Here is a 7,908-nt window from a genome sequence, read left to right on the forward strand (position 1 = left end):
GCATGTTGTGGACTTGTTCTTTCATCCTTGGTTAAGCATCGTAAAGAACCTTATTACTTTAAACTTCATGTCTTCAATTCAAATGTAGCAGATGATTAGAAAACAAGCTAGTTTGGCAGATGCATCAGTTGCAACTGTACTGCACTAATGGTGTGGACCAGATCTGATTAAAGCTGTGTTGTACATCTGGAAGATCTTTTTTGAAATCTCCCGTCTGTGAAACCTGGATTACAAGTCTATTGGCTATCCCAAACTCTTGAAAACAAGCAACATCCCCTTTCTTAATAGGTAAGAGGCTAGAAGCATTGAGCTGGTATGCAATTTGAACAAGTCACAGGGCAAGCCATGAAGAAGGATCAGCTCATGGTAGCTCCTGACTTCTCTTTCTGTATTTACTTCTTTAGGCTGCTTTTTCTTGCAGAAGATACAGGAATTTTTTACTAAACAAAATTTTGGCTTTAAAGCTCTTGCTTTAGGCACTTTGTACTACTTGCCCTGAGGCAAACAAACTCATCACTGTTACATTTAACTGATGCAAGGATACGGTTGCAACTAAAACTCATAGATTTTTGGCTTAGAGATTGCCTTGAATAGCTTTTCGATCTGTTTGCTTAAAATGGCTATGGAAGACATGAGTTAAATGGCCGTTTTTTCCCTCCCATTGAAATGAGATTTGCATGAAAGCTCTTGCCTGCACTGTGGGAGGGCAGTCTCCATTAAGCATATTGACCTCGCATCTTGTGGACCATGATGTTGCAGTTAGTGACTTCTAACTTGTAGTGAAGTGCAACTCTGTGACCGTAAATGTTATTTGTAGATTATTCCTATGCAGCTAGGTGATGCCATCCTTAAAACTTGAGAATCGATGGACTCGTCAGCAGTGCGGTGTGCTTGGTGTGGCAGATGTACCAGGCCTGTCTGCTGAAGGCCAGTTTTTGACTTCATACAAAGCTGGTCTGTTGGAGCCCAATGACCTGGCTGGAACAGCTACGAGCCAAGAGTACATGCATAAAAACATGCCATGCTTATAATCCTGGTGGCAAGAATTGCTGCCGTGCCCTCTAATTGTTAGCCTGTAAGGTGCACATTTAATTTGTGGCGATTGCTTTCCCTTATGATTTGCTCGTGGCAAACTAATCCCAAATGATGACTTTCGAGGGGGGAGGACGGGTAAAGTAAGTGTGGCGCTGGCAGCTGATGTTGAAGCAATGGCTGTGGAGATGACAGCTCCCTGCTCAACCCCAGGACAAAGCACAGACAGCAGCAGGGCGAGTTTTTTCCATCTCTCCAGCCTGCATTAATGGGATGGCTTTGAGCAACACTGTGAGCTCTGCTTATTCACCAGGACTCAGCCTCTGCTGGGGCTGCCAACAACCAGCTGTGTTCATATCACAAAGCTTTTTGTCCCTTTTTATGTGTAGTTGAACTCTTATTTTTGGGGTAGATCAGTGAGACATGGGGTTGGAGCCTTTTGAGGTTACCAAGAGCTTTGACTCCTGATTTGAGCAGCACTGGTGGCCTGGGATGTGAAAGGCCTTATGTTCTGTTTGCATTTTTCCAACTTAAGTAAAATTAGCTCCCCTTTCCCTCTGAACAAATTCAGCTGTGCAAGTTTAGGATGGAGTACCTGCACTTGATCTTTGCATGCACAGACACCCCACACAGCTGGTTGTGAAGCTTTACGTGTTGCCTCCTTAGTGCTGGGAGCTGAGAGCCCCGTATTAAAGGCAGAATAAGCAGATGGGTCTTTTATTATTATTTCCTTAAAATTACTTTGCTTTTAAGGACGCTCATTCTCCAAGTGCTGCTAAGCTCAGGACTCCTGGGTTGTTCCCGGCACTGAGACTGGAGATGAGGTAAGGCGGAGCTGCGTGCAGGAGCTGAGCTGAAGTCGATGCCCTTTGTTCCCTCAAAGCCTGGTGCTTTTTGATGTATTGCTGTCCTTAACTGGTTGTATATTAACTGCATTCACAATGCTGCATGGCTGGCTTTTGTTTTAACTGCATTGGCGCGTGTTCAGAGTTGGTGTGCTTCAAATGGCCACTGGGACTGCACAGTGAAGCATAAATCCTTTTTAGCTGTCAGGCTTCACTAGCCATGGGTGGGTGGGGGAGCCCTCCTTGGCTGGCTGCCCTGGCTAATTAAAAATGAAATTTGCTGTTGTCTTCGGATTTTAATTCATGCTCATCCCTGAAGGCTAGTGGAAGCATGGTCTCCAGGCAGCTGCAGTGAAGTTGCAGAGCTTTTCTATACACAGTTATTTTAGAACAGGTATGCAACTTAAAATTGCTCTCAACCCTACCCTGGGTTGTGTTTCAAATATAGAAAAGAACATACAGAGTCTTCTTGCAAGTCTTGGGATGTGGCCCTGAGCAGGTGACTATAGTTTAAGTAACCACATGTCAGTTATCTGCAGTAATTTGGATGTGCATGTGTAGTAGGCAGGGCAGCATCAGGTGGCTTAGTTTTTCACTCTAATGCTGGACTTGAGCAAAACCAAATTACTTCACTATAGGCTGTGACTGGCATTGGCTTAACAAATGTGTAAACTGCTCAAGTCGCAGCAACTTGTGTAGCTTGTCAGCCTGAGCCCTCAGCTACTGACTCATGCTGTGAAACCTACTGGACATGGAAGAAGTTCTGAAGTGGTGGGAACCTGCCAGGTTCTGTGTAGAAGCTGAGAGGTGGCGGCGATGGATTGTGCCTTGGTGTGAGGCTGGAGCACAGCCCTGTGTAGTCAGTGCTGGAGGGAGAGTGCTGCCCCCGAGTTGTCAGCGGAGCTGTGCGGCAGGTGGGAGGATGGAGGTTAGTGAGAGGAATAAATGAAATCTAAATATACACACATTGCTGGGCCAAGTTTCCCTGCTTTCCAAGGTCCCACCTACACAAGTGATCTGTTGAAGGGAAATGTCACTGGAATACCTTTCCCCTCTTCAGATCCTTCCTGTGGTGCGGGTGAAGGATCAAACTCTATTTTCGGAGCCTATTTCCGCTGTTCCATCTACTGCCCACACTGTTGCTGCCCAGACCCCCTTCCAAAGACCACTTATTTATCTTAGCATGATATGAGCTAGGTTTGGACCTTTTTCTTAGTCAAGGGATTGTTGTCTTAGACTTAGAAGCAGATGAAATGCTAGCTGTGAGATCTTAAAAAGCAAAATATTGAAGAAGCAGGGAGCTTTGTGCTTGGCAGGGCAAATCTCACCTTGTGCCTGTGGTTCCTTGAAAGCTCTGCTGTGGTGTTGGATTGACCTAACATAGAAGCAGGCCTGCAGTTCACTTGCCTGGTAATGTTTGAGCTAATCACTCATGAACAGCTGTGGAGGGAGCATGGCAATGCCTTTCTTCATGGGAAGGGTTTGCTCTGGGGTCCTTTGACCTCCTGTACTTCAGTGCTCTGTTTACAGTTTCTGCTTGTGGCTACATGCTTCCTCTGCAGGCATTGGAATATGAACGTCTTGGTAGCTTCCCTAAAAGCTAAATCTCTGTGGGACAACTGTGAAGCATTTTGGGAAATTAGTGAAGGAGCCTTTGCACACACAGGCTCTTACCCAAAGCTGCTTTTTTAGAACAGCACTTGAAATGCTAAGTTTATGGATGCTTTAAGAATCTTCTGCAGTTATTTCTTTATTCAAGGCTGACTTTCATCCCCTTTGACTTTCATCCCCTGTACCTCCTGCTGTGCTACTTTTTCCGAATTCTTTTCCTTCTAAAAATAGGAAATACTCTTTGAGTCCTTAACCTTTGTGCAAACAAAGAAGTAATTTGGTTTAGCATCTATGCTGACTTCTGGGCTACATGCCTCATAAGGAAACCAGTGTGATATGAATCTGCTGCTTTTGGAGACTTAGGCTCCAAATATAGTGAGTAGAGGAAGCGGCTAGAAATGTGAGTACTTGCTTCTTATGCCACCAGCTCCGCTACATGCTCCTGGCAGGACACATAGCTGGCTACTTGATTCCCATTTTTATCCTTAAAAATGAGAGCATACCTTCAGATGCTCACAGGTTCAAAACCATTATGGAAATGAGTGCGTGATCACCACATGTGCATAGGTAACAGGTTTTCTAGATCACTTCTGGTTCAGAGCATGTCTGTAGAAGCAGTACCTTTTAGTATACATCCATTGCTGCCAACTTTCTAGCAGCCCTGCTGTCTGAAAGGAAGTTTGAGATCAGAAAGACATATCAAGCTATCATTCCAGGGCTAGATTGTCCAAGCATGTTCTGGCATTGCTGCCTTTTAAAAGACTAATGCTCAGAAGGGGAAATGGACGCAATGGTAAAGGTGCAGTGACCATGACCTGTCCAAAAGATGCTTTAAACACTGGCTTCCATCAGCCTGCTGCCTTGGGATCTGAAAATAACACTTTGTTTTCATACGGCTGCTGGCCGATGCTTGAAACGTGTGTGGGATCCCTCTTGCACTTTGCCAGGACCCTTTGCTGCTGCTCTTTACCAAGGCCCACCAAGCTCGGCATCTCCTCTGGGTAGGCACCATGTACAAGTAGAAGAGAGCAGAAGACTACGGATGTGCAAAGTCTGTTATGAGAAAACAAAACCTGTTCAGGAAAACCAGTTTTCTGCTTCAAAGGCGTCTGCCAAGTGGCTTTCTTCTTGATATTCCTTTGTTTATGAAGCCTTTTGTGTTTAGCAGCAGTGAAAGCTGAGGGAGTGGCTGCTAGGATATAAAATATTTTGCTTCTAGATTGTTAGTTTGAACCTAAGGAGAGGGATCGCGAATTTGAGTTCCCATCTTGTACCTCTGGAGTGGAGCGGAGACTGGTGGCAGAGACAAGGACTTTGCAAGGACCACAGCTGCCAGATGGAGCTGCCTGCATGGGAAGAAGGTCTCCACCTGCACCTCCCTCTGATCTGATGGCGACTGCCACAGGGTGTCAGGGTTGAGGAGGAAATACGTGCTGCTCTCAATGTCTTCTGTTCCTCAGAAACCTAACAAGGCTTTAGATCTCTAGGACAGTCATTCCAGTACTTTGGGTGATGCACTTCAAAAAAGGAAGGGTCCAAGTAGGGGCAGGAAGGGAGACGGTGAGGTGGAGGGCACTTTGTTTTATTCTTTGCCTTTCATCCAAGTTCATCAGCAAATGCCAGCCTCTGATTCATGGGTTCTTCAACTTGCTGCCAATGCTCAAGACTGGCTGTGTGGGAATCCCCTTTTGATGACTAAGTTTCAACTGGAAATCAGCTGCTTCGAGGCTGCTGCCAGGACAGGCATTTAACTAACTGTTCAGCAGCATTTAGGGAAATCTTGTCAAATGTGCACTTTTATGTTGAACTAAAGTGTTTTGATGATGTGGTTCTTAGTTTAAACTAGGCTGCTGGAGATGGCATTTGTTGTTTTCTGGTTTTGATCTGCAGAATCAAGCATGGAGCTTTGTGGTGTTGAGTGCTTCACTGTCACACAGCTCTGAAGTCTGCCAGAGAAGAACAGTTAATGCTAACTAGCCAGTGGAAATCTCTTTATAATGTCTGTTCTAGAACAAAAGAACAGGTTTTTCTTCCAGGAAGACACAGAAGCTGCGATTCCCTTATGAGATGCTGTATATTATGTATATGGCAATATAAGTGCTTTGTGCAATACAATAGGAGAGAGCCAAAGTGGTCAAAGTGCCTGAGATTAAACATTTAATTACAGTTGATGTGTGCTAATTTGCAAGCATACAGAAAGGCAAAATCCTACTGTTCCTTAGTCAGAGTTACCGGAGGGTTGAACTGATCTCAGTGGAGATAGTTTGACTTTTAAAGTGCGGTATAGAACACTTGCTTACCTGTGTGAAAGCATTATTGTAAATAAGTCCGAGTGCACTTGACAAGGTCACAGAATATTTTAGGACGTTATCCTGACAGCCTTTTGTTCTTAAATTTGCGATGGACGTTCTAGTTGTTCTTAGTGTAATTAATGTGCTGAGCGCTGTCAGGCTGCTTGGGGCAGTTGGATGTCAGTGCTGCTGTTCTGCCTGCTGTATTTGCAAATGGTTCAGATCAGCTATCCATCCACTAGTTGGTGTGGCATTTAAGAAAATAAATACGCAGTAATTCCACCCCCGAACAAGCCCCTTATGATTTGAGTAGGTGTCTGAATTTTTGCTGCCTTTCCCTCCTGATCTGCAAGCCAAGTGTTTTACAGAGATTATTTGCTGACCTGCCAGAGACCTTGTAATTCCATGGCACCCCATTTCAAGTGACTTTTAAGGCTGTTGTAGTAAATGGCCATGCAGTTTCTACAGACAGCTCTGCCTGGAGGAAAGCAGAGGTTAATTTTGCTGGTTTTGTGGTTTAGTGGCTAAGCTGTGGATGTGCTGGGAATGAGATGCTTTGGCCTCCAGGCTGGCTGGAGCAAGATAGTAGCAAAGGCTGATGTTGAGTGAGAAATGTTGTATCTGCTGAAGTGCTTCATGATTGAATTGAATGATCTTATTCCTTGTATTAAGAGATAAGACCTTGTAGGACATGTAATCAATCCTCCGGATAATTCAGGCCGACTCACTGTAAAATAGTGAGTGTGGAGTTATTGTGGTTCAGTAAGTAGGGCACAGAGCAGAAGGGTCAGATTTCGAGAGTTTCTAGTTTTCATTTTCAACTTGTTGGACCTTAAAATCACCTTGTTCTCTGGAACATTGCTGCCTGTAAAATCTGTCAAAGGATTTTAGTAGCTGATTTTATTGGGGTTGGGGGTATAAGAGGAGCCTGCCTGGAACCAGAGGTAAGTGGGTTTAGCATAAATGAAGTGATTTTTGTTATTACTGTTTTTCTTAGTTCACACAGCAGCAATGTGTCCAGGCTGAATGGCAAACCTGGCTTTTTAAGAACAAAATACCGAATGTTCTCATTAATGTTGCTGCCCTTGTGAGTTGTAAATAGTGTTAGCTGAGCCATTGGCTGAACAAAGCTGCCTCTCAGGCCCCGCGGGGCTGCAGGGCCGGTGCTGATCTGCAGTCCGGTTGCTAACAGTTGCATGTTGTCACTGCTGATGTCACTGCTTTATCTGTTTCTTTCTCATTTGTCTTGAAAAGGAGCCTGGCTCTGATTTTTGAAGGTGTCTTTTGTCTCCTAAAACACTTGAGTGCAACAAGAAACCAGAGATCTGGTGTGGCTTTTTTACAGGTTGGACCAATCCAGCTGTGATGGGACGAGTGATAACCATGATGTGTTTAGGAAGAATATTGCTCTTCAACCCAGCCTGGTTTTGTCTTGCTTTGTGAAGCATAGATTTTAAGATTTCTGAAGGACCTACCAGCTGGGTTATGATAAATTTGTATTCTCTTGTACAATAATATTTATAGGAGTTACTAAATTCCACTTACAGATCTGTTTAGCCTGTTGGTACTCAGGCTGTTTGGTTGCTGAGCTGAGCTTTGCAGACTCAGGATCTGCAATGGATCCTGGTTCCTATTAGCACTTGTCTTAAGGCTGTGTAAGATGAAGCTTCGTACGCTGGTGTAACTCAGCTGTACAATTTCCTTGCAGCGTCTCGCTCCTTTTGTCAGCATCTTCCATTTCAGCCTGGAAACCCGCTTTCATCTCAGGTGTATGGGGCGTCACTGCTGCTAACCTGGGAGGTCGCGGCGTGGTCGCTGGAGAAATCTAGAGCTGGAAATAGCAACAAATCGTGCTAAAGTCGGCCAGAACGGGTGCAGAGATCTGTGTCTGAGACAGCACCTCTCCTCCAAGGCTTCTCCCGTGGGATGCACACAGGTGCTTGCTGCAGGACTGGCAAATTCCCCTCCCTGCCTGTTGTGGCCGCGTTTCACCCCTCCCCAGAGGGTCCCCACCGTCCAGCGCTGCCACACGCCCCCCTCGCGTTCCTCCTAACGTTTCGTCCCGGGCCGTGTACCCCCCCGGCCCGGGGGGGGGGGGGTTCGCCGGCCGCGACTCTGCGCTGCGGCCG

General features: G+C 45.5%; 1 protein-coding gene across 3 annotated transcripts in view; it reads left to right on the forward strand.

Annotated features, from left to right (window-relative positions):
* Positions 1 to 7,908, forward strand: part of PHACTR4 (phosphatase and actin regulator 4) — a 79,043-nt gene that overhangs the window by 36,107 nt on the left and 35,028 nt on the right. Inside the window, exon 2 of one of the 3 annotated variants that reach the window (XM_010576186.1) lies at positions 1,786 to 1,856. The exons of the other annotated variants lie outside the window; for them this stretch is intronic. The gene's annotated coding sequence lies outside the window, so the exon portion shown is untranslated. The remainder of the gene's footprint in view (positions 1 to 1,785; positions 1,857 to 7,908) is intronic. 3 annotated transcript variants of the gene reach the window in all.

Source organism: Haliaeetus leucocephalus, unplaced genomic scaffold (genome assembly GCF_000737465.1).
Source record: "Haliaeetus leucocephalus isolate CR32 unplaced genomic scaffold, Haliaeetus_leucocephalus-4.0 Scaffold517, whole genome shotgun sequence".
NCBI classification, from domain to species: Eukaryota; Metazoa; Chordata; class Aves; order Accipitriformes; family Accipitridae; genus Haliaeetus; species Haliaeetus leucocephalus.